Source organism: Onychomys torridus, chromosome 5 (genome assembly GCF_903995425.1).
Source record: "Onychomys torridus chromosome 5, mOncTor1.1, whole genome shotgun sequence".
NCBI classification, from domain to species: domain Eukaryota; kingdom Metazoa; phylum Chordata; class Mammalia; order Rodentia; family Cricetidae; genus Onychomys; species Onychomys torridus.
The window spans coordinates 33,288,799-33,315,220 of NC_050447.1; the positions used below are offsets into that span (position 1 = coordinate 33,288,799).

The window sequence follows — 26,422 nt, forward strand, 5'->3', positions numbered from 1 at the left end:
AATGTCCTGACGGTAACTTCGCACTCCACTTAGGACCTGATGCTCTAGGGCTAAGACAGTTCAACCCCTCTGGGATTGTGCAACCCGATCTAAAGCGCCAGTAGGTCAGAATGAATTTATTCTTGACTGGACTGGTAATTTGAATGTTCGATGAAATTTGAGGGTTGATGTTGTAATTGAATCCTGGGTCACTTGCAGCAGATGGTTTATAAATGTCTGTGTCTGATGTAACTACTCTTTAGTAGCTGACTTCCTGTATTCAGTTTAGCATTAAGTAAACACTAGCATAGAGACAATACTTTTTTGGAGTTTAGATCACCTAAGAAAGCTAAAATTCCACGGCCTCCATAGACAGGAAAAGAAATTAAACAGGTTATTCCCTGACTTGAAGTCCTTTGCATTAAAAAGCTTACTCTGTTAAATTGCTGGAGTAACGTTTATGTCCCGAGGCGCCCCCCCCCCCAAATTTTGTTACCAATTAGCTGGAGGCGCTTTAAACATATCTCTCCCCGCCCCCCCCACACACACACCCCAACAATTTCTCTTTGTAACTCTGGCTGGCCTCTACTCAGAGATCCACCTGCTTCTGTCTCCCGAGAGCTAGGATTAGGGGTGTGCTCCGACATGCAGGGCTTGCTTTAAACATCTTGATACTAAGAAAAAAAACGAGCTATTCACTGTATGTGATCTCAGTTGGTAGGTCCTGGCAACCCACATTGTATGCAATTATTTCAACACTCCCCAACGTTTATGCCCTCCCATCCCCCTCTCTGAAATGAACCTAGGATTCTCCCAGCTAGTTAGGCCTTACTAGTCACATTGAAATCCTATGCAACTTTGTTTTTTTGTGGTGCTTGTGCATGCCCTGCAAGTGTTCTACCTTTGAGGTATGTTCTGAGTCATTCAGCATTTCATCCCTTCTTTGAACTCCAGAATGTTCTTCCTCACCCTCCCCCACAATAAAATTGCATTGAGTAACTAAATGTAGTAGTGTCATGGAATGCCAGCCTTAGTAGAACCATCTTTCTTTTTTCTTTTTCTAATACACTAGCTCCAACTGTGTAGTTCATTACATTCTTTAGAGTTTTACTGTCAAGGTTCTGTTTGACAAGTGACATTTTGTTTATTAAAGTAAGCTGCACAAGTTCCAGTGGTGGTGTATCCCAGCACTTTGGAGGTAGAGGCAGAAGGATAGGGAGTTCAAGGTCATCCTTAACTTGATAGCAAGTACCTTTGGTACCTGAGACTGTCTTAACAGAGAGTAGTTGGAATTTGTGTTTGTAGCACTAGGGTTTGAACTCAGGGCCTTGAATAAGCTAAATGAGTGCTTATTCTCTACCTCAGCTACACCCATAACCCCTTTTTATTTTTATTTTTTATTGGTTTTTCGAGACAGGGTTTCTCCATGATAACTTGGAGTCTGTTTCTGAATTCACTTTGTAGACCAGGCTGGCCTTGAACTCACAGAGACCCGCCTGCCTCTGCTTCCCAAGTGCTGGGATTAAAGGCGTTTGCCACCACTGCCCGCCTTTTTTTAATGAAGTTTCTCATTAAGTTGCCCTGGTTGGCCTTGAATATACTATGTAGCTTAGGTAGGCCTCCCACTTTAAATCCTTCTAACTCCCTAATATCTGGGATTACAAGCTTGAACCCTGACACATTTAAAAGGTAAGACTGATCGGAGTACATGGCAAAGTTTAGTCCCCAGTACTACAACAACAAACAAATGGCAAGTATTAGCAAAACACAGTGTGTTTGAAAATGTTGTGAAATCCAATCCATTATTTTATACGATAAAGATTTTTAAAATGGAAAGAAAACAACTAAATCACTAAAAGAAAATAAATGGGGTTGGGATTTAGCTCAGTGGTAGAGCACTTGCCTAGCAAGTGTAAGGCCCTGGATTTGATCCTCAGCTCAAAAAAAAAAAAAGGAAAGAAAAGAAAAGAAAAATGGGAATGCCTGCTTAATTTTTTTTTTTTTTTTTTTTTTGGTTTTGGTTTTGGTTTATTGAAACAGGGTTTCTCTCTGTAATAGTCCTGGCTGTCCTGGAACTCACTCTGTAGACCAGGCTGGCATTGAACTCACAGAGATCCTCCTGAGTGCTGGGATTGAAGTCCTGGGCCACTGTACCAGACTTTCTGGACCCCCACTCTCCACCCCCCTGTTTTCCATTTGAAATAGGGTTTTTCTTCATAGCCCTGGCTGTCTTGGAACTGACTATGTAGACCAGGCTGGCCTTACACTTGGTTTCTCTGCCTCCTGAGTGCTGGGATTAAAGGTGTGGGTTACTACCCTGGTCTTTTACTTGATTCTGAACTCATCAGACTTTCCTGGAAATAGATTGTACCCTCAGAGCCGTCTTGCCCAGCCCATGGACTTACTTAATTTAAATCTATATGACACAAGTACATGCTGCCTATACAAGGAAATCCTGTTTATTTAAGAGTAATTGGAAAGTTCTCCTTAGATATCTCTCTAACCTTGTAAGAAAATTTAAGTGCAAAAGTTAACCTTAAGATGTGTTGTAAGAGTTTTAGGGGTTTTTTGTTTGTTTGTTTTCTTTTTTTAGGATATTGGGAATTAAAGGAACCCAGTTGGGACTAATGACTGTCTTGGGAGTTCCTTGGCAGAGTCTACATGTGGCTGGCTAATGCTGTAGGAAGGGGTCCTATGGCAGAATCTTGCACACTTTTACTTGCTGGCAGAAAATTACCTTTTGAGCCTTTTTTTTTTTCCTCCTAGGGGTTGCTGCTGGCATCACAGCTATCCCACAATGTAGGAATCCTGATTTGTCCAACTTTATATCCTATTAACATGTCTTGACTCCAGATGACTTGAAACTGTTGATAAAAATGATCCTTCAAATAGCTAAGATTTGTCATGATGTCAAGACTAAAAAGGAACTTCCAGGTTTAGGAAGAACAATAGAGGCAAATGTGTACAACATTGAAGATAGCTATTCTTCTTCTTCTTCTTCTTCTTCTTCTTCTTATTATTATTATTATTATTATTATTACTATTATTATTATTATTAAATGCAGTTGGTTTTGTTTGTTTCTTGTTTTTTTCTTTTTGGGGGCCCACCACCCACTCCCAAATAAATACATGGAGACTTATTCTTACTTATGAATGTCCGGCCTTAGCTGTTCTCAGATAATGTAGATTTGTCATATCACATTTATTTTCAAGACCACTTAAAACCAAGCATGGTAGTATATGCCTATAATCTCAGCACTCAAGAAGCTGAGGCAGGAGGATCATGAGTTTGAGACTAACCAAGTCTATGTAATGATACCTGGTCTCAAAAATGCCAAAACAAAACAACAAAAACCCTTCTGGAACTAGAGAAATGGCTCCTAGGCATTATTCACCATCCTGTTCTGACCTCCATGTACTTAATGTGCATGTAGGCAAAACATTCATACATAAAATAAAATAATAAATCTTTTTTTTTTCTTTTCTTTTCTTTTTTTTTTTTTGTGGAGCTGAGGATTGAACCCAGAGCCTTGCACTTGCTAGGCAAGCGCTCTACCACTGAGCTAAATCCCCAACCCCCCAAAAAATAAATATCTTATTTTGTAAAAAATATATATATATATATTTTAACTTGTGGGATAGGGCTCTATATGTAGCCCTGGTTGGCCTAGAACCACTGATGTAGATAGATTAAGCTGGCCTCAAACTCAGTCATCATCCGGCCCCTGCCTCCCAAGTGTTGGAATTACAGGCATGTACCATCCTAAGAGGTTGTGGTAAATACCATACAGACTTTTTCTAGTCACTATCTTCAGATCATTCTGGCCAGTATCATTGTACTTTTTTTTTCCCAGTGTTTTAGTGTTTGAATGCAAAGATGTGGCATTATATAGTCTATTGATATACACCTCAAGAGTGGTGATATATTTTTCATGCACTTGATATTTATTTTTTGAATAACTTTAAATTTTTCAGGGATGTGAATTCTATTGCCTTTGGTGTTATAGACTTCAATATGAAATTGTTTCTTAGAATAACAGAAGAGCCATGCCATCGCTTTATCTTGAGGTTTTCTTTTTTATCTTGAATTTTAAAAGTGTTATATCAGCTTATTTTATTGAGCTAGTTAAATTATGAGAGAGATATCCTCTTCGGTGTACTTTATATAATGAATTCTTTGAAAACTTTTTGTTACCATTAAAGATTTATTTTTATTTTATGTGTGTGAATGTTTTTGCATGCATGTATGTATGTATTGCATGTGCATACCTTGTGCCCACGAAGGTGAGAGGGGGTCAGATTCCCTGGAACCGGAGTTACAGATAGTTAAGAGCTAACATACAGGTGCTGGGAACTGAACCTGGGGCCTCTGTAAGAGCAAGTGCTCTTAACTCTAGGCCATCCCTCCAGCCGTTTGTTTGTTTGAGGTAGTCTCACCTCAAACTCAATCCTACTTCAGCCTGGGCCTATGGGTATATGTCACTGTCTTTGAAAAATCTTCAGAGAGTATTTCACTTGGGAGTTTCTTTTTTCCTCTCTTTCTTTCTTTCCTTGTTTTCTTTTGGGGAGTGAGATGGGGGTGGAGCATGATCTCTCATGTAGTTGAGACAGTCCTGGAGCTTGCTGTGTAGACCAGGCTGACCTCAAACTCAGAGAGATCTTCCTGCCTCTGACCTAGAGTCTAGAGTGCTGGGATTAAAGGCATTGGTCACCAGGCTTGGCTATTTATTTATTTATTTATTTATTTATTTATTTATTTATTTTAATAGAGATAGAATCCTTTCTATCATTACTTGAAGCACAGCAGTTTATTTGTGGTTTAGGGGAGGAAAAATATTAATTAAAACTAGGGTTTGATTATTGCTGTAGGATTTTCAAAGGTCTTCAGAAGCTTCTCTGTCCCTTGTTAAGCTTACCAGTTTGTGCTGCAAACTTATCGGTAACACTACTCAATGTTTACTGAAGATAAGGAAACAAACTGCTAAAAGGATTGTTATTTCAGCTGTAAGAATTAATTTTTGCAGAGCCAGGTGGATCTCTGTGAGTTCGACGCCAGCCTGGTCTACAGACTGAGATCCAGGAAAAGGCACAAAACTACATATAGAAACCCTGTCTTGAAAAAACAAACAAACAAACAAAAAAAAAAGAATTAATTTTTGGTAGTTTTGAGTGTATTGTGCCATGATTATAATGGAATACTGTCTTAATCATAAATCCTTTTAATCTGTATATATTCATTGAATATCTAAAAAGTAAATGAATGTTGTATAGGTTTGATAGGTATTCATAGAATGATTCAGTTAATATATGAACAGTTTATTGCCTAGTGGTGGGGGGTTTGTTTTTGAGATAGGATCTTTCTTTGTATCTCCCTATGGCTTTGAACTATTGACAATCCTCCTGCCTTTGCTTCCCAGATTTGGACATTTAGGCCTTCATTATCACAAGTAGCTGGTCTATTGTTTTTTCCTCCTAATCACATCAATCTTCCCTTTTTATGCTGTTTGGTGTGTTTATGTTATGTGAATTTGCCATTTCATTAAATGATTTCTACTTTTCTTTTAGAATGATCACAAACCTAGAACCAAAGAACATGATGCACTAGCAGACAGACTTGGAGCTAGGGACTGGAGAGCTGGGTTCTGTTTTCCTTCCTCAAACTGATTTTGCAGCCACGGAGAGGTAAATGCCTTTTCCTTTTCCATCTTTGGTCTTTTTGTTTTTGTTTTTGTTTTTGTTTTTTGAGACAGGGTTTCTCTGTGTAGCTTTGGTGCCTGTCCTGGATCTTGCTCTGTAGACCAGGCTGGCCTCGAACTCACAGAAATCCACCTGGCTCTGCCTCCTGAGTGCTGGGATTAAAGGTGTGTGCCACCACCGCCCAGCACTACTGTTTGCTCTTTAAAAGGGACAAGTTGGACCCAGTAGTGCAGGCCTGTGGTTCTTGCTACTCCAGGCATAGGTAGAAGAATCACAAGTTGAAGGCCACCCTGGAGAAAATAAAAATCTAAAAAGGTGGCATCTGCCTATAATCCCAGCCAGCACTCCGGAGCCTAAAAGGTGTAATGTTCTCTCCCTAGTACCAGGGCAAAGAAAGTGTATGAGGTGATGCCATCCTTTTGGGTCTAGAGGATTTTCTGGGTAATTTTGAACATAGGAGCTATATAGCACATTGGGTAATTGAGAGCATGCAAGCTATATTAACCTGGGTATGAAACTGTAGTGCTATATACTAGGTGGTTGACAGGGCAGATAACTATGTTTTTCTGTAGAAACTTTCAGGTTATATATTTTGACCATTAGGAGATGATGTGCAATGGTAAATGACAGTTTATAGTTTTATGATTTTGGTATGTAACAGATGTGATTTTGATTTTGGAGAATTTAGTGTCTGGGATAAATATTTTTTTAATTGGTGTTAGTCTAACTGTCCCATGTTTGCCTTGTAGTGTGGTAGTCATTATCAATTTTTGTTAATCTATGCTTTTTGCATGGGTACTTAGAAAAGATCTTAAATATTGGGGTCTATTCTGCTTTGAGATTTCTAAATAACTAGGATTTAAGATTAAATTACTTCCTTTCATGCTAACAAAAGCATCTTTTTTTACCCCTGGGGGAAAATGTGAAATAATTACATTTATGTAATAGTAAAAAGGAATTAGAGTTGGAAGTTCATTTTTTAAATTACATTTATTTATTGTGTGTGTGTCAGTAGAAGTATGCTACAACTTGTGTGGAGGTTAGAGGACAAGTTTTGGGAATCATCCTCTTCTCACTGTGGGGCTCCAGGGGTTGAGTTCAGTTCATCAGGCTTGTTGGCAAGCCCCATTACCCGCTGTGCCATCTCACCCACCTCAAGAATGGAAACTTCAAATGCTAATATTAAGTAAATTGAATTTGAGTGTAGTGTCTAAGTGGTTACTAGAGTTTTTCTTCGAAGCTTTGTCTGGAACAGAGAGAAGGACTAGGAATAAAAGGTCAATTCTGCAAGGCTGGTTTTCAGTAGGAAGCTACGGCCTGTAGAGTAGTATTCTGCTCCATAAATTATGCCCTGCAGGTTCTTTAGGGCATGCTGATTGATACTGATCCCATACTAATAAGCTGCTGAAAGGGGAAGCAATACTGATTTGAAGAACTGTTGGGGAATGGGATAGGAACATGTTGCTCATTTTTAAGTTATTAGTGCACTTAATCGTATTAGATCCCTGTTTTTCAAATTTGGATATGAATGCCTTCAGAGTACAAGATGATATAAATTTATGGTACTTGAAGCCAAACATAAAAATGACCATTTCCTAGAGCTTAGATTATGCTAATTTAGGGTGTAGCAAGTTAAATAATTTAGCTAGAAATAACTTTAGAAAATTGTTAGATTTGCTAAGTGTGGTAGTATATGCCTTTAATCCCAGTTCTAGAGAGGCAGAGGCAGGCAAATCTCTGAGTTCTAGGCCAGCCTGATCTACATAGAAAGTTCCAAGCCAGCCAATGAGACTCTGTCTCAAAACAAAAATTATATTTAAATAAGTCAACTTTTTTTAAAATTTAATTTTATTGTGGTTTTTTTGGAGACAGGGTTTCTCTACCGGCATTTTTGGGGGAGGGAGAGTTGGTTTTTTGAGACAGGGTTTCTCTGTGTAGCTTTGGAGCCTGTCCTGGAACTCACTCTGTAGACCAGGCTGGCCTCGAACTCACAGAGATCCGCCTGCCTCTGCCTCCCGAGTGCTGGGATTAAAGGCGTGGCGGTGCACGCCCCGCTGAGACAAGGTTTCTGTGTGTAACAGTCCTGGCTGTCCTGGCATCTGCTTTGTAGACCAGGCTAGCCTTGAACTCACATTGATCCTCCTGCCTCTGCCTCCCGAGCACTGGGATTAAATAAAGGTGTGTGCCACCACTGCCCCGCCAAGTCTTTTTTTTTTTTTTTTTAAGTAGAATGCAATTTGTGTTACTGTTCTGAAAAATAAAGTCTTCGACAAAATGAGTTATGAGTACCTTTGGTGGGAAGTGGATTTTTTGTTTTGTTTTGTTTTTTATTTCATATATATTGGTGTTTTGCCTGGATATAATGTCTGTTTATATATCTGTGTGAAGGTGTTGGATCCTCAGGAACTGGAGTTACAGACGGTTGTGAGCTGCCATGTGGGTACTGGGAATTGAACTTGGGTCCTCTAGAAGAGAAGTCAGTACTTATCTCTCCAGACCTAGGAAAGTGTTTTTTATAGGCATCACAGTAGAAACATTTGAGAGAAGTGATACTTTTGTTGCTGATGCTTATTTGCTGGCTTATTGAGACAGCTCTGGTTTTGTAGACCAAACTTGAGACAATTCTGCCTCACCCTCCCATGTACTGAAATCCTAGGCATATACCACCTAGGCATACACCGCCATGCCTAGCTGCCATTAACTTACACAGCGTGCATGCGCACATGTACAGGAATCTACATGCTTGTGCTCTTATGCATATGGAAGGTCAGAGGACAACTTGAGGAGTCAGTTCTCTCCACCAAGTAAATCCTGGGGATCAAATGCAGGCCATCAGGTTTGGCTGCAAGTGCTTTTATGCCCTGAACCATCTCACCAGCTCCAGCTTAGACCTTTAACACTTTATACTGATTTTTGAGAGTTGAGAATGTAGCAGAGTGGTAGAACTCTTTACTAAAGTGTGTGTGAAGCAGGTTCAATCCCCAGTATTGGGGAAAACTTGTCATGGAGCTAGAGAGATATCTCAGTGCTTGCTGCTCTTGCAGAGGACCAGGATTGGATTCCTAGCACCCATCTGGTGGATCATGGCCTTCTGTAACTCCAGTTCTGTGGAGGCCCACAAAGGTTTCCTAGTGAGATCTGAGTTTGCTTTACCCAGCAGAGCTACATTAGACAATTTTTTTTTACCATGTGCATGGTTACTAGGTGATTGGAAAGGGTCTGCACTTGGCTGTGCTGGGGGGAGGTCTTTTGCTCTACTCCTTGGCATTCCTATAAATAGCCCTTTAGAAGAGACAGAAGGAGCTGGTGGATAAGGATCCAGGCCCTCCCAAGGCTGTCCTGTGTCTGTTTCTCTCCTCTCTGTCCTTCTATCTAAATCTCTTATCCCTCTCTCCTGAGGTAAATGTGGGGAGTCAATCTCCCAGCTGGCCTCCCACACAGTTCTAACATTATTTTGTATCCACATTCCTTGCATTGGGCTGGATCCCTGGATTTTCGTGTATATGTATGACATTCTCCATAGCTATTTATCATTGGCTACTACTTTTAGGGTCAGGTTTCATTACTGGATGTCTCTATACAATACAGAGAAACTTCTCTTTTGGTGCTCCTAAACAGAACACAGTATTTCTAAAAGTGACCTGTTTGACAAATTTTTAGAAATCTAATATTCCTTTGTTCTTTAAATTTCTGTGAGTAGTACATAGTATACATGCATCTTTGCTTTTCAGATTTTTCTGTTAATTCTTTTATTGTCTATATTATATTCTATGACACTTTTTAATATACTGGCTGAGAATATTGGGGATTGTTCCCAACTCTTGATCTATGTTAATAGCATTATGTTGCTTTTTATTCTTACCATTATGCTGTGAGGTATAAGTGTGTGTTGTTGAATGTAAGCTGTGAGATTTCTGACTTAAAATGTTAACCTTATAGGAACTCCCCTAACCAATTAGAAATGGTATTGGTTCTATAGCCATTGTGGTAATGTGATCACATACTGAAATGCATTACAAAACTATGAGCTTGCTTTTCTCTCCTAAAAATTATCTTTCAGTATTGGTGGTACCTAAGGATAGAGATGAAACTTGAAGACTTACCTCTGTGAGATACGATTAGTTTGAGATGACTTTGCCTATTTTTTGTCTGTTTTTTGAGATAGGATCTCTCTCTTTTTTGGGGGGGTGGGGGCAGTTCGAGACAGGGTTTCTCTGTAGCTTTGGAGCCTGTCCTGGACTAGCTTTGTAGACTAGGCTGGCCTCAAACTCACAGAGATCCACCTGCCTCTGCCTCCCGAGTGCTGGGATTACAGGCGTGCGTCACCACCTCCTGACATGAGATAGGATCTCTCTATGTAATCCTTGAACTCAGAGAGACCCCACCTGCTTCTGCCTCTTGAGTGCTGGGGTTAAAGTGGAGCACCACCATGCTTAGCAACTTTGCAGACTTTATCTAAAAAATGAACAAGCCAGATATTGTAGCTCACACTTATATTCATAGCACTTCAGAGATGAAGGCAAGAGAATTCCAGTGAGTTTGAGGCCAGTGTGAAGCCTTGTCTCAAAAGGGCGTTGGGGGGCAGGGTGGACATCACATTAGGAAACAATAAACCTATATTTAAAGTGTTACATTTTAGATCAACTTTGAGATCATGGAACATAGATTGTGTATGAGATATGACTACAGTCTGAAGTCAACTGTTCCCTTTCTAGGATGCAGGGAATGGAGTCTGACTATCAAAGAGGCCTATCTCCATTTCCCTGAGTGCTTAGATTATAAGCATGGGCTGTCATGCCTGGTGACCTGGGGGCCTTAGGAAGTAAGGTTTGCCCATCTCACATTGAATCAAAATCTCTACTTTTTTTTAAGTTCACCAGGTGATTCTGATACAAAAAAAAAGTGTGTGTGGGCACCACTGTTCCTGGTTGCCCCACCAAACAGAAAGTTACCTGTTAGCTCTGTATAAACCCGTGTGTGTGTGTGTGTGTGTGTGTGTGTGTGTGTGTGTGTGTGTGTGTTTTGAGACAGGGTTTCTCTGTGTAATAGTCCTGTTGTCCTGGAACTCACTCTCTCAAGGATATCCACCTGTCTCTGCCTCCCAAGTGCTGGGATTAAAGGCGTGTGCCACCACCGCCTAGCTTTCTTTAATATTGTAGCTGATGAAAGCTTGTAGGACTGTTCCAAAGATAGACTCTGAGCTGCTTCTCAGGGTTAAGGGAGGCTGTGGTGACTCTTGGCACAGTTACTATTAGGAAAATAAGGAAAAGCAAGGTGTTAGCTTTACCCTAGTGTTGGGTTGTAGAGAATGTTGCTCAAGAACCAGCCTCCCATTGATACAGTGACACTAATGTTGACTACCCTATTAACCTTTTCTTTTCTCTGTGCAAATGTTTGAGTAAGTGTAATAAATAGGCTACTCTTAATAAAGAGCCTTTGAGACCAGATGATAATAGTAAATTTGAGTTTTTTTGTTTTTTTTGTGGTGCTGAGGAATGAACCAGAGGCCTAGCACAAGCTTTACAATCTAGCATTAGGTTTCCCTTAAGCACTTACTTAGCATGTACAGGGCCCTAGGTTCAGTCTCCAGGACCACCACCACTACCATCATGAGGTTAGGGGTGAAGTGGATTTCTAGCGTTTGGGGGCTGGAAAGAAGGCTCAGCAGTTGAGCACTTGCTGCTCTTGTGGAAGACAGGGCTTCTATTCCCAGCATTCACATGGCAGTTTACAGATATAGTAAATCCAGTTCTAAGAGATTCTAGCTCCCTCTTCTGGCCTCCCTGGGCACCAAGCACACAAGTGGTACACATACATACATGCAGACAAAATACTCATACACATAAACTACAAATAAGTCTTGAGAGAGAGAGAGAAATTGTAGCTTTAAGCAGTTCTTCTTGAAATTCCTTTTGGGGGGGGTGTGTGTTTATTATTTATGGGTTTTTTCAAGGCAAGGTTTCTCTGTAGCTTTGGAACCTGTCCTGGACTAGCTCTGTAGACCAGGCTGGCCTGGAACTCACAGAGGTCCACCTGCCTCTGCCTCCCGAGTGCCGGGATTACAGGCATGCGCCACCACCACCCAGCTTAGATTTTATTTTATGTATATGGGTGTTTGCCTGCGGTTTATGTCTGTGTACCACAGTCATACTTGGCACCCACAGAGGACAGAAGAGGGCATTGGATCCCTTGGAACTGGAGTTACGGTGATGGTGAACTATCATGTAGCTGCTGGAACACAAACCAAGAGCAGCAAGTGCTTTAGCCAACTCTCCAATCCCTTCATTTTTTAAAATCCACTCACTATGTAACCTTGGCTGTCATGAAATGTGATATGTAGACTAAACTGTCCTTAAACTCAGAGAGATCCTCCTGCCTCTGCCTTCTGAGTGCTGTTTGGTGTTTGTTTACAAACTGGTGTGGTGGCACACACTTGTAATCCTAGCACTCTTTGGAGGCTGAGGTAGAAGATTCACAATCAGCCTAGGTCACGGTGAGGTGTCCCTTTAAAAAGGGAGGAGGGATTGCTTGTGGAGAAGGCAGGTAGATCTTTGAGTTCAAGTCCAGCTTGGGCTACAATGCAAGTTCCAAGACTGCCAGGGCTGTTTTATTGAGAAAGACTATCTTGGAAAAAAAACCAAAAACTAAAAAGGGAATACTGGACCACATGATATGGCTCACAACTTTGACTCCAGTTCCGAGGGTCCAGCACCTCTCTCTGCCACACACACACACACACACACACACACACACACACACACACACACACAGAAATAAAAATAAATCTTTTTTTTTTTTTAAGATATGGAAAATAGGTTGCACATGTGTAATCCAAGCTGTCAGGAGGCAAGAGGCAGAAAGATTGCAGAAGTGTCAAGACTAGCCTGAACTGCATAGTGAGTTGCAAACCAAAGTATTTACCTTGTTCTTTGCCTTCTGTTGATGTCAGGTTCATATTGACCTTTGTTGGGTGACCTTCATGTTAAACTTTCATAATTAATTGTTAATTTAAAATTTTTCTTTAAAACTATTAAAAACCTGGCACTACTATTTCCTCCTTTACTGTTTTTAAAATAGGATCTCTTGTAGCCCAAGACTGGTCTTGAGCTGTGATCTTTCTGCCTCTATTTCCCAAGTGCTGAAGTTGTAGGAATGAGCCACTTTGCATGGTTTATGTGGTGCTGAGATTCAAACCCATTGTTTAGTGTATACTAGATCAATTGAACTACTTGGGGCCACCTCTCATTTTTGAGACAGGGTCTCATGTGTAGCCCCACTTGGTCTGGTATATGCTGTGTAGACCAGGCTAGTTTCAAACTCATAAACATGAGCTCTGTAATTAAAAGTGTGTACCACCACACCCACCTGGGGCTACTATTTTTTGTCTGCATAGTTATATAATAATGTCTAGTTTGCTACCACAGGCTTGTAATCTGAGCTACTTGGGAGGCTAAGACAGAAGGATCATAAGTTCAAGTCAACCTACAGGAGTCTGTTTTACAAACAAAACTGAAACTTATTGTTTAATATACTACTATCTGTTTTCAGTGGCAGATAATTGCTAAATACCCTAACTTGTCTCCTAGAGATATGAAAACTGTCTTGTTAACACCACTCCTCATGCTAGGCAGGTGCTTTGTCACTGGGCATATTTTATTCCCAGTCCTCCTTTATTTGTTCATGTAGGGCTTTTGAGACAGGATTTCATAAAGCTCAGGTTGACTTCCAGCTCTGTATAGCCCCTGACACAGTCTTGAACTCCTGATCTTCCTACCCTCATCTTTTTTTGTTGTTTTGTTTTGTTTTTTCGAGACAGGGTTTCTCTGTGTGATTTTGCACCTTTCCTGGAACTTGCTTTGGAGACCAGGCTGCCCTCGAACTCACATAGATCCGCCTGGCTCTGCCTCCCGAGTGCTGAGATTGAAGGCGTGCGCCACCGCCACCGGCCCTGCCCTCATCTTCTAAGTGCTTGCATTACCACACAGGCCTTACTTTCTGTTTTTGAGACAAGGTCTCTGCATATTCCTGGCTAGTCTGGAACTCACTATGAAGACCAGGATGACCTTCAAATTGTCAACAGCCCTTCTATCTCTGCCTTTCAAGTACAATTATAGACATGTACCATGAAACTCAGTTTTTGGTTTTTGTTCACAGCATCTCTATGTAGTCCTGGCTCTCCTGGAACTCATTAATCTTCCTGTCTCTGTCAAGTGCTAGGATTAAAGGAATATGCCACCATATCCAGCCCAACCCAGTTTTAGTATCTTATTATCAATAACAGATTATTTGAAATACAATAACTATTTTCTCCAAATGACTAAATGGTACAATGATGAATATGACATGCTTAATTGGGTAGTTTCCTCTAGGAATAATTAAGTACACTTACTGTATTATCTTGTATGATAATACATTACTAAAATTTGTGTAGTCAAAAATTAATACCTGGGCATGGGATTGCAAATTTGATGCCAGCCTGATCTGCTTAGGAATTCCAAAACCACACTGGGTCACATAGTGAGTCTTTGTCTCTAAAAATGGAAGGGAGGGAGAAAAAGGACATAAATAGTGCAATGAAGAAAATAAATTCATGTTGTTAGGCTTTCACTTAGCATATAATTCGTCTTTTGTTTTTCCATTTTCTCTTCCTACAGTTGCCTTGTGCAAGAACCATTTATATTTCATATGACAGTGCACTAATATGTGGGTATCTGCTGTTTACCTAACATTATTTTGTATCCATTGCTTTAGGGAATACAGAAGTAAGACATAATTCTTGCCGTTAAAATTGATGGTTTGTTGGAGGAAGATGCAGATATAGTTAAAGCAAAAAAAAAAAAAAAAAGTCAGGCTGCCCTGGTAAGGTTGAAAAGATATTGATGGAGGAGATGTTTTGAGCTAGAAGAGAACAAGACAGCAGACACTGGTATACAGATGCCAAGCAGGGAGCACTCAAAGATGAGGTCAAATGAATAGCAAGGATGGGAACAAACTGTACAAGCTGGGAGCTAAGCCAGAGAGTCTGAACTTGATTCAGTAAGCATCAACCATTATGAAGGTTTTTCTATTACATGTGTGTTAGAAACAGTCTTGCTGTATAACTCAGTCTGGCTTCAAATTCAAGTTCTTGTCTCTTTTCTCAGCCTCTTGAATGTTGTATAAGCTGAACCATCATGCTCAGCTTTGTGTTTTAAAAGATCTATGTTGCCCAGGCTGCCTCCAAACTCCTGAGCTCAAGTGATCCTCCTGCCTCAGTCTGTCATGTAGTTGGGACTAAGGTATGTGCTCCTATTTTCCTTCATTCATCATGAGTAATTGAGCCTCATTTTAGAAAGATGTAATCAGTTACTAAAACAGTCTACAAGCTTTAGCCACAGAGGTCATTTGTTTTTCATATGACACATCCTTGTACATATATGCACCCATGTGTGCAAGTGCATGTAAAGTCCAGAGGTCAATGTTGTTTGTCTTCTGCCTTTTTGAGTTAGGATCTCTCACTGAATCTTGAACTCACCAGTTTAACTATATTGACTGGCATGCAGGCCCTAAAAATCTTGCCTCTGCCTTCCCAGTACTGGGATAATAGGGCCATGCTTCCACCAGCTTTTTTGCATAGATAGGTCTGTGAATTGGATTCGGATCCTCATGCTTGTGTGAACAACACAAGCTGTGTCCCCAACCTGCTTTGTTTGTTACTTTGTTTTTGCAGTAATAGAGATCAAACTTTGGACATCAGACATACTGGGCTCTCAGCTACACCTCCCAGTCCATATTTTGTTTTGTTTTGGGTGGTTTTTGTTTGTTTGTTTGTTTGTTTGGTCTTTGTTTTGTTTTTTCGAGACAGGGTTTCTTTGTGCAGCCCTGGGTGTCCTGGAACTCGATCTGTAGACCAGGCTGTCCTCGAGCTCACAGAGATTGTACTGCCTCTGCCTCCCGAGTGCTGGGATCAAAGGTGTGCACCACCACTACCTGGCCAGATCATACTTTTCTTTATTCACATGAACAGTTACTAGTTTCACTGCATCATGACAAACATTGGACAAACTGTTCAGACAGCCACAGTCAAGATGCTGCCACACTGTTTTTCTTTCATTATTAATGAGGTTCTAATTTTCCCCCTTTATCTGCCATTTATTTGAGGCTTATATTTGATTGGGTGCTCAGGATAGGACCCAGGGTCTAGGCATGCTGAGCAAGCCCTGTGCCACTGAGGTACTGTGCAGCACCACCACCACCACCACCACCACCCCTTTTTTTTCTCAGCTTGATTTGGGTCTTAGCTCAGGGTGGCTTTGAACTGTATGTGTAGCTCAGGACAGCCTCAGATTCCCAATTCTCTACCTTAAGGGTGAGGTAGAGATTTTTGAGATTTTTAGTTCATGTTATCATTCCTGGCTCAGTTCTATGTCTTTGAAATAGGTCTTGCACTTATTATTAACTGCTACTACTACTACTACTACTTATCATCATCATCATCATCATCATCCCTAGACAGGGTTTCTCTGGCTGTCCTGGAACTCACAGAGATCTGTCTGCCTCTGGCTTCCGAGTGCTCGGATTAAAGACATGCACTACCATTACCTAGCTTATCTTGCAGTTTTCTTAGTTCAGGGTATTATTTGTTTCTATCTTTAGTTGAGGCTATTATTCATTTCTTTCCTCTGTGTCTGTGTCTGTGTCTGTGTGTATCTGTCTTAAGGTTTTCATTGCTGCGAAGAGATACTATGACCATGGCAACTCTTTAAAGAAAATATTTAATTGGGGTTCCTAGCTTTCAGTTGCAGAGGTTCAGTCCATTATCTCATTGGAGGTGGCATACAGGCAGATGTGGTGCTGCCTAATCTTGGCTTGCAGGGAACAGGAAGTCAACTGACTCCCTGGGAGGTATCCTAAGCATAGGAAACCTCCAAGCCCACCCCCAGAATGACACACTCACTACTTCCAACAAGGCCGCACCCACTCCAACAAAGCCACCTCCTAGTGCCACTTCCTATGAGATAATGGGAGCCAGTTTTTACAGTCAAACTAACACCATGTGTCTGTGTGTGTGTGTTTTGTTTTTGGTTTTTGAGACAGAATTTTTCTGTGTATTCCTGGCCATCCTGGACCACGCTGGCCTTGCTGCCTCCTGAGTACTGAGATTAAAGGCATGCCCCACTACTGCCCAGCTATTTGTTTCTTGAGAAAGGGTTTTTTTTTGTTTGTTTGTTTTTTATGAGCTGGGATTTCTCTCTGTAGATTTGGAGCCTATCCTGGAACTCGATCTATAGACCAGGCTGGCCTCAAACTTACAGAGATCTGCCTGCCTCTGCCTCCCAAGTGCTGGGATTAAAGGTGTGTACCACCACTGCCTGGCTAGAGAGAGGGTCTTATAGTTGTCCTTGAATTGCAGTTGTTTCTGATTCTTGAATCAACATTGGCAAGAGTCATCATGCCCTGCTTGAGTTTTTGGTTTTGTTTTTCTTTCTTTTGATAAGTTTGTTAGGAATGGTTTAACTTTCTATATTTCTGTATAGTTTTTCCCTAACTTCTATTTATCAAAAATACATGCAATTTTAAATTTATATCCTAATTTGTTTCACAAAGATTTTGGGAGTACATGTACAGAAAATACAATTTACAAAGTTATTACATAGTGTCTTAGTTGGGGATTTATTGCTGAGAATAGAGGCCATGACTATGGCAACTCTTGTAAGGAAAATATTTAATTGGGGCTGGAGTACCAGTTCAGAGGTTTAGTTCATTATTGTCATGGTGGGAAGCATGGCAGCATGCAGTAGACATTGTGTTAGAGAAGTAGCTCAGAGTTCTGTATCTGGATAGGCAGGCATCAGGAAGAGAGAGTGACACTGGGCCTGGCTTGAACTTCTGAAACCTTAAAGCCCACCCCTAGTGACATGCTACCTCTAACAAGGCCACACCTATTCTAATAATGCCACTCACTCCCTGTGACTCTGTGGCGGTCATTTTCATTAAAACCACACATATTTAACAAATCAGTAACAAATTGATCAATATGTAACCAACTAAAAACAAAAACAAGGTCTATTATATAGATCACAAAATGAAAAAAACAAAGTTTTTGTTTGTTTTTTGTTTTTCGAGACAGGGTTTCTCTGTAGCTTTGGAGGCTGTCCTGGAACTCGCTTTGTAGACCAGGGTAGACCAGGCTGACCTCGAACTCACAGAGATCCACTTTTTAAAAAGTCCTTGGGGCTAGAGAGATGGCAGATTGGTTACGAGCACTAGTAGCTCTTACAGTGGACCTGGGTTTGGTTTCCAGCACTCACATGGTGGCTCACAACTGTTTGTAGTTAGTTCCAGGAGATCCGACACTTTCTAGCCTTTGCCAGCACTTGGTGCACAGACATACATGCAGGCAAAATACCCACACACAGAAAATAAAAGTAATTTTAAAAATAATTTAAAGCAAAAGAAAGAAGTAATTTTTCTGAATAAGAACTTTTCTTAGCTGGGAGGTGGTGGCGCATGCCTTTAATTCCAGCACTCAGGAGGCAGAGGCAGGCGGATCTCTGAGTTCAAGGCCAGCCTGGGCTACCAAGTGAGTTCCAGGAAAGGCGCAAAGCTACACAGGGAAACCCTGTCTCAAAAAATAAAGAAAGAAATAAAGAAAAGAAAAGAAAAGAAAAAAGAACTTTTCTTAGTAAGCATTAACTCCAAATAAAATTTCACCCATGTTTCCTTTAGTATAAGCCAAGGGCATAATGCCAAAAAAATCTCAGTGTAAGTTTTGTGGGGGAATAAAACTTTGTGACCCATGTATGTCCAGTTTATAGATGATCTGGCTTAAGTCTGGGATAAAGCCTACGACTGAATATTGAATTCCACGGGGTAGTCAAGTCCAGATAGACAGAAAAGTTCCCTTTGGATTTACTCATTAGCAATCATTGCTGGTCTCAGAGCAGTTCAGTAGAATTCTAAGGAATAGAAGCCAAACTGCTGAACTAAAAGGTGGAAGAGAAGGATTGGAAACAGCAAATGTGGAGTTGAGCTTACAAAAAAAGTACATGACAGAAACTACACAGTAAAATGAGGTTTAAGATGGGGCATATTTGGACAGCATAGAGCTGACAGAAAAGCCAAGAGAAGAGGATAAGGGGGACTGATCTAGTAGGCTGCCTGAGAGGATGTGATTTATAGTTAGGTTATGGCATGGGAGCAAGACAGATCTCAGGTGTCTCAGAGTTAGGTCTCTGTATCTGCTCTGTGAAGAAGTCAGGAAAGTCCTTGGGAACTCCCAATTGTCTAGATCTCACTTACTTAATCTGAAGGAAGCTCCTCCTTCCTCTTCTATCCCGCAGGTGATGAAATGTCAGTTTATTTTGATTTTCTATTGTGATAGAAGATACAACAAGGGATCTGTTCTGAGAGTACTGTTGTGTAGTGATAGGACTATAACTCAGTGGTAGAGAGCCTCTCATAGAGGTGGTCCAAGGCCCTGGATTCTATTGCAAGCATTGCCCAAAAAGAAAAACACAAAACCCCAAACCCCAAAGAAACAATGTATCCTTTTATAGTGATACTATAGTCCCCAGGGTAAAACTGTTTTACTAAATTATTTTCTTGGTTAGTGATAAATTGAGGACTACAGTCTTCCTTTCTTCATTCTCTGTCCAGTGCCTTTGAGTTTAGAAAGTAATAGGTAGTAGTCTGTGTGGAGACTTTAGGCTCTGAAACAGATTGCGGATATAGGTTTGAAAGTGTGGAGATGATTTAAAAGGATAGTGCCAGGAGTGGTTACAGAACCTTAGTGTGCTCCAAGAAGCTGAAGGAAGAGTTCTCAGAGACACAGGGAAAAGATCCAGGACAGGAAGCAGCTAAAGAAAGAAGCTTAGGTCAAGGAAAATGAAATGTTGTAAACCCCTTTTTAGTAGTGTCATTCCACAAAAGAGGTTTTCTAAAACCTAGGAAGGTGTGGTGGGCACAAACGAGAGGAGAGGAGAGAGATTTAAAGCAGTCAGGAACTGAGTATTTGAAAGCAGGAGTCAAGAAGGGAGAAGATGGATTAGAACAGTTAACACAGGCAAGGCAGTTAGGAGTGTAGTTCCCTGGGGAGTAAGGGAGAGAGGCCTGATTTAGACTATTGGGTTAGTTATTGATTCAGAGGAGGGATTCACTTCTGGAGAAAGCTAGGGTGAGGAATCCTCTGCTCTGGGAGATGCACTGAGATTTCTTAAGTAGTATCAGAGATTGGTTGCTTGTTCCTCTTATGTGTTGTTTCTCTGTAAAAACTGAAGCTGTTTCGTTAAGACTTCAGTAGATTCTGATGTGCATGGCTGCAAATCCCATGTGTTCCTTTGATTGAGTACTATCAACTCAATTCCTTGGCAGTGCAATTGTTTTCCATTTATATTCCTTTATTCTGGTTATTTTTCTACCTGGGTACAATTCCGTGACCTCTTTTAGATTGGATTTTTTTTCTTCTTTTTCTTCTTATTGCATTTTTGTTTGTTTGTTTTGTTTTGTTTTTTCAAGACAGGGTTTCTCTGTAGCTTTGGAGCCTGTCCTGGAACTTGCTTTGTAGACCAGGCTGGCCTCGAACTCACAGAGATCCTCTTGCCTCTGCCTCCCAAGTGCTGGGATTACAGGTGTGTGCCACCACCACCTGGCTTATTGCAATATTTAATGTTTGAAGTTTTCAGATTCACAGCAGACAATTGCTTTTTCTGTGTTCTTCAAATTATGTGCTACAAAACCCCAAGGGGTGGGGTGGGGGATGCTTGTAGAAGAAAACTTTTCTTCTGTGAGTTTAATTAATATTTTAATAAAAAAAACGTGGCATCAACTCACTGTAACCAAGGCTTACCATTAACTCCTGGTCTCTTCTCTCTACCTACCAATGGTAGGATTTCATGTGTGCGCTGCCATACAGACTCCTCCATTCCATTTTTACTGGGGTATTTAAATAGTCTGGGATGACAAGTGATTCTCTGACAGGGCTACCATTAAACATCTACCATGTGGGAATCACTGTCTTTTCTAATGCTGTCTGTAACATAAATAGGGACTTTCTCTGTTCTTAACTCCAAGCATTTGGATTATCACTCTTGTTTGCGGGGTTATTAATTTTGGAGCTTTCGTGATCTAGAAAACTGGAAACCTTTTTTTTTTTTTTTTTTCCAAAGGCAGCACTTGGGAGGCAGAGGCAGGCCAAGCTGGTCTACCCGGCAAGTTCCAGGCCAGCCAGACCTGTACATAGTGATCATTTCAGTTCCATGGAAGCTGAGACAGAATTAGGCTAGCCTGGCTCCAGAGTATTTTATCTGAAATAAAAAACAAAAAAGGAAGAGAAAAGGCTTAATACCTTGAGCAACAAAGGTATAAAATTGTCTAGTCATGACTTCTAGTGTTCCTGTTGAGACCTTAGAGGTTAATCTTTCTCAGTCAGAATACTAGATTTTACAGATTGCTGGCACACTGGTGTTTGGACATGTTACATTTATAGATAAATTATAAAGTTGCACAGATATCCCTTTGACTCCTGCCTTTCCTGGTAACATTTTATTATATTTGTCTCCACTGTGGTGAAACAACTAGTAAGAGATCTTTGTATTAAACATTGTATTATTTTGCTCTTAGATATTTAGAGCAAAGGGTAATGAAAATAGATAATAGCACTACAGCTCAAACTGGCTACCTAGGAATGTGGTTTTTATCATTCTTGGTTTTATTCCACTCATATGGTGGGCTTCTTTGAATTGGTCCAAAAATAAAGGTTGCTAAGCTGAAGGTATAGGTCAGTGGTAGGGTTCTTGCCTAGAGTGTGTAAAGCCCTAGATTCAGTCCGCAGCACCACTAAATGAAATAACGTGAGTGAGTGAGCAAGCAAGTGATTGATCAATCGATTGAGATTGCTTCAGGCCTGGCCTTGCAGTTTTTGCTTTTATTTTAAATTTGAGGAAATAGACTTTAGTTCTGTTTTGTGTTTTTTGACAGGGTGTGTTGCATGGTGTTACCTGAAGTAACTTAAATGTTCATTCACCTTAGGTATGATGCTAACCACAATCAATAGAAATTAATCCACTTAGTTTGAGTTCTGTGAACCAATTAGTGAGTTAATTAAGGTTACTTACAGGAACGTGGGTTACTCAAAGACACCTGTGTGACCCAAAAGCCCACCATAGAACTCCTGTTCCTTGCCCAACTTTTGAAGGTAGCCCTGCTGAAAAGTTTCTCCCTGCCAGCAATTGTGCACTACTTATAGAACCTTGAAGAGGGAGCTTATAAATCTTGTAACTTTCTGAGGTTTTTTTTTTTGTTCGTGTTTTTGGTTTTTGGTTGTTTTTTTTTTTTTAAGATTGATTTATTTATTATGTATGCAGTGTTCTGCATGCATGTGTCCCTGAAGGCCAGAAGAGGGCACCAGTACAGGTGCTTGTGAGCTGCCATGTGGTTGCTGGGAATTGAACTCGGGACCTCTGGAAGAGCAGTCAGTGCTCTTAACCTCTGAGCCATCTCTCCAGCCCTTTCTGAGGTTCTTGAGCGATTAAATCTCATGAATTTCCTGAGTCCTATGTTCCCTTAGCTTCCTGTGTCTTCTGAGACTCCCTACTCCATCATGGATAGAATGCTTCAATTGAAAAGAAGATACATGACAGTTTTCAAATAGCCCAGACTAGCCTTGAAGTTGCTGTATAGCCAAGGCTGACCTCAAACTCCTCCTGGTACTTCTGCTTCTTCCTCCTGAATAGCAGGATTACAGTGTATATTACCGTACCCAACTATTTTGAGACATTGTCAAGCACAAAATCATGTGCTTTATTTTATTAGCAGATACATAATAAAGTGATGTCCTCAGAACCTCAGGAAACTTTTCTGTCCTATGAATGAACTGGATCTGAAGGAAATGAAAAAGACAACAAGGAACAGAACAAGGAGGGAAGTGACAGAACAGTGTTTGGGTGAAAAGACAATTTTTTGTTGTGTTGGTAGTTTTGGTTTTTTGTTGGTTTTGAGGAAGTATTGTTTTGAAGCAGGATCTCTCTGTGTAGCTTTGGCTGGCCTAGAACTCACTATGTGGACCAGCCTAGCCTCAAACTTACAGAGATCCACCTGCCTCCCAAGGCCGGGATTAAAAAAAAAAATGTGCAGGGGCTGGAGAGATGGCTTAGAGGTTAAGAGCACCGACTGCTCTTCAGAGGTCCTGAGTTCAATTCCCAGCACCCACATGGTGGCTCACAACCATCTGTAATGAGATTTGGTGCCCTCTTCTGTATACATAATAAATCTTTAAAAAAAAATGTGTAACACATCTTTCACTTTGGGTGGGAAGGAGGCTAGTACTGGGATTGAATTTAGGACCTCATAAGTGCTAACTAGGTGACTTGACAGTGAGATGTGTTCTCAGTTCTCTTTTTTTCTTCCTCTGAGGTAGGGCTTTATAACCTCAAATTCTAATTTATATGAGCATGTGCTTTCAGCCCGGTCACATTACCTTTCTCCAAGCTTAGCTTATTTTACCTTGAACTCTTCATCCTGAACCAGGCCATGGCTCTTTCTCTAGGTTATATACTGTCTTCCCACAATGCTAACACAGATACAGTGCCTGCACAGAGAATTAATAAAGTACATCCCTAATAAAGTAGCAAAAGACTAGAACAAGAACAAAATGTACTTTAAATTGTTGTTTAGCAATTACCTTTTATACTTGTGGGTTTTGTTAGGTAACAGTATTACTTTAAATTACATGATTCTCAGACTCGTTTTACTATTAGTTTTTTGTTTTTAGATTTATTTTATGTGTGTATTTTTGTATGTTTGTATACTAGCTGCAAGCTTGGTACATAAAGAGGTTAGAATTAGGGAGTCAGATACCCTGGAACTGGAGTTACAGCCAGTTTTGAGCTCCATGTGGGGTTGGGAACTGAACCCAGGTCTTTTGGAAGAACAATAGTACTCCTAACCAAGAAGCCATCTCTCCAGATCCCCATTTTACTCTTTAAAATTTTTTAAATTAACTTTTACTACAAGTGTGTGTGTATACACATACCATAGGATATGGAAAAGCCAGAGGACAATTTGTATGAGTTGATTCTTTCCTTCTATCTACTACATTGGTCCTGGGCATCAGACTTGGGTCATTAGGACTGACAGCAAGTACCTTCACCTCTGAGTCATCTCACTGGCCCATAATTTTACCCTGTATAGTCCCAAGATTTAAGAGATGGAAACTGGAGACAGACATGATGGCAGAGGCAGTCAGGTCTCTATAAATTTGAGGCCAGCCTGGTCTATATGGTGAGTTCCAGGACAACTAGGGATATGTAGAGAAACCCTGTCTCAAAAATGATCATCTCTATGATAGAACACAGTGACCCTTTTAATTCTAAGCACTCAGGAGTCTGAGGCAAGAGGATCAAGTTTGAAGACAGACTAAAATAAATTAAATATGATGGAAGAGAGAAATGGAATTATTACTCAATGAATATAAAATTTCAGTTATATAAGATGAATTAAGTACCTCTAGAGATCTATACAAAAACAATACACGCACTTAATATAGTATTGTGGGGCTGGAGAGATGGCTCAGAGGTTAAGAGCACCAACTGCTCTTCCAGAGGTCCTGAGTTCAATTCCCAGTCAACCACATGGTGGCTCACAACCATCTGTAATGAGATCTGGTGGCCTCTTCTGTATACATAATAAATAAATAAATCTTTTAAAAAATAATAATAATAATATAGTATTGTGCACTTTAAAATGTTAGGGTAGATTTTTTAAATGTATTTATTTATTGTTGTTTTGTTTTGCTTTTTTGGAGACAAGGTTTCTCTGTGTAAAAGTCTTGGCTGTCCTGGTATTCGCATGGTGGCCTCAAACTCCCTGAGATCTACCTGCTTCTGTCTCCCAAGTGCAGGGATTAAAGGCATGTGCCACCACTGCCCGACCTAAAAATTTATTTTTATCTTATTAATTTGTATATATGGCTGTTTTGTCTGCATGTGCATCTGTGCACAACTTGATTGCAATCCCCTGGAACTAGAGTTGGAAACGATTGTTAGCTTCCAATGGGAATTGAACCCGGATCCTCTTGAAGATCAACCAGTGCCCTTAATTACTAAGCTATCTCACCAGCCCCTGAAGGATAAGTGTTCTTACCACCAGGGGAAAGTGAGGAGGAGGAGGAGGATGACGATAGCAATACAGAGACACTTTGGATATATATAATGCTTTGATTATGGGAATGGTATCCTACGTGTATGCATGTCCAAACTCATAGAGTAAGCAGTGTACCCATAAAATTTTCTTTTTTTTAGACATGGTCTCCCAGTGTAGCATTGGCTGCCTTGAAACTTACTGTATAGTCCAGACTGACCTCAAACTCACAAATATTCTTCAGTCTCTGCTTCCAAAATGAATGTGTAGGCCTGCACATTCAGCCATTATATCTGAACATAAAGAGGTGTGTATGTTGCCCAGATTGTTCTTGCTTGTTATGTAGTTGAAGATGGCCTTGGACTTTTGATCTTCTTACCTCCACCTCCAGAGCGCTGATTTTACAGGTATGCAACATGATCCTCAGTTTTTATTCAGTGCTGGAATTTTAAAACCAGGTTTGAAAGAGAGACAGAGTATGCACAGGTGTGAGCAAGTGAGCACTCAGTTGCTTTCCACCTTATTTTTGAGACAGGGTCTCTCACTGAACCTGGAAGTTATCTCTTTGGTTCATCTAGCCAGTGAGCCCTGGGATCCTCCTGTCTCTGCCTCCCTGACAATGTGATTACAGGTACACACTGCCATGCCCAACTTTTCATGTGGGTGCTGCGGATCAAACTCATGTCCTCAGTGGCAATTTACCAACTGAGCTATATCCCTAGCCCACACAATAAAGCTTTCTGGAAAACGGTATGACAACGTAGGATTTCTAAAGGAGAATTTAGTAAAAACAGCAAGGCATAAGGCCCTGGATTTGACCCCTAGAACCATAAAAGCAAGCAAACTCTCTTTAAGTAACTTACTTTATTTGTTTGTTTATTTGTTTGGTTTTTTGAGACATGGTTTCTCTGTGTAGCCCTGGAACTCACTCTGTAGACCAGACTGGCCTTGAACTCTCAGAGATTTGCCTGCCTCTTCCTCCTGAGTGCTGGGATTAAAGGCGTGCTGCACCACCACCACCACCACCACCACCACCACCACCACCACCCAGTTTAATTAATTTTTTTAATTGGCAGGAAAAAAATTGTAGTGTATAGCATTTTGAAATATCTGTGTGTTGAGAACTCACTAAATTAAACTAATTAGCATATATATGACCTCACTCACTTGTGGTAAGATGCTATATAGTAAGTAGACCGTTGACTGTTTTCTGTATGTTGTATAATGGCTACCTTGAACTTCCTTCTTGTGACTGAAATTTATTTTTATTTACTAATGTGCTCCAGGCGTGTAAGTTTTAAACTAGTTTTACTGATAATTTTTAATATAATTCAGTGTCCAGAGTTAAGTTTCTAGTGTCCAGTGTCTCTTTGTTGTTTGTGATTGGTTCTCTCTCTGTTTTTGGTTTTTTGAGACAGGGTTTCTCTGTGTAGTTTTGGATCTGGATCTCCCTTCGTAGACCAGACAGGCCTCAAACTGGCAAAGATCCGCCTGGCTCTGCCTCCCACCACCACCCAGCAATGATTGGTTCTCACTGTGTGGCCCAAGCTGGTCTCAAACTTGATCCTCCAGCCTCAGCTCTGCAAGTGCTAGTTTTATAGTTGTGTGCCGCAATACCTAGCTCTGGCAA

At 40.6% G+C, this 26,422-nt stretch overlaps 1 protein-coding gene across 2 annotated transcripts in view; it reads left to right on the forward strand.

Annotated features, from left to right (window-relative positions):
- Ctcf (CCCTC-binding factor) overlaps nt 1–26,422 on the forward strand; it is a 47,974-nt gene that overhangs the window by 1,343 nt on the left and 20,209 nt on the right. For both annotated transcript variants that reach the window (XM_036188055.1, XM_036188056.1), the window contains exon 2: nt 5,545–5,661. The gene's annotated coding sequence lies outside the window, so the exon portion shown is untranslated. The remainder of the gene's footprint in view (nt 1–5,544; nt 5,662–26,422) is intronic.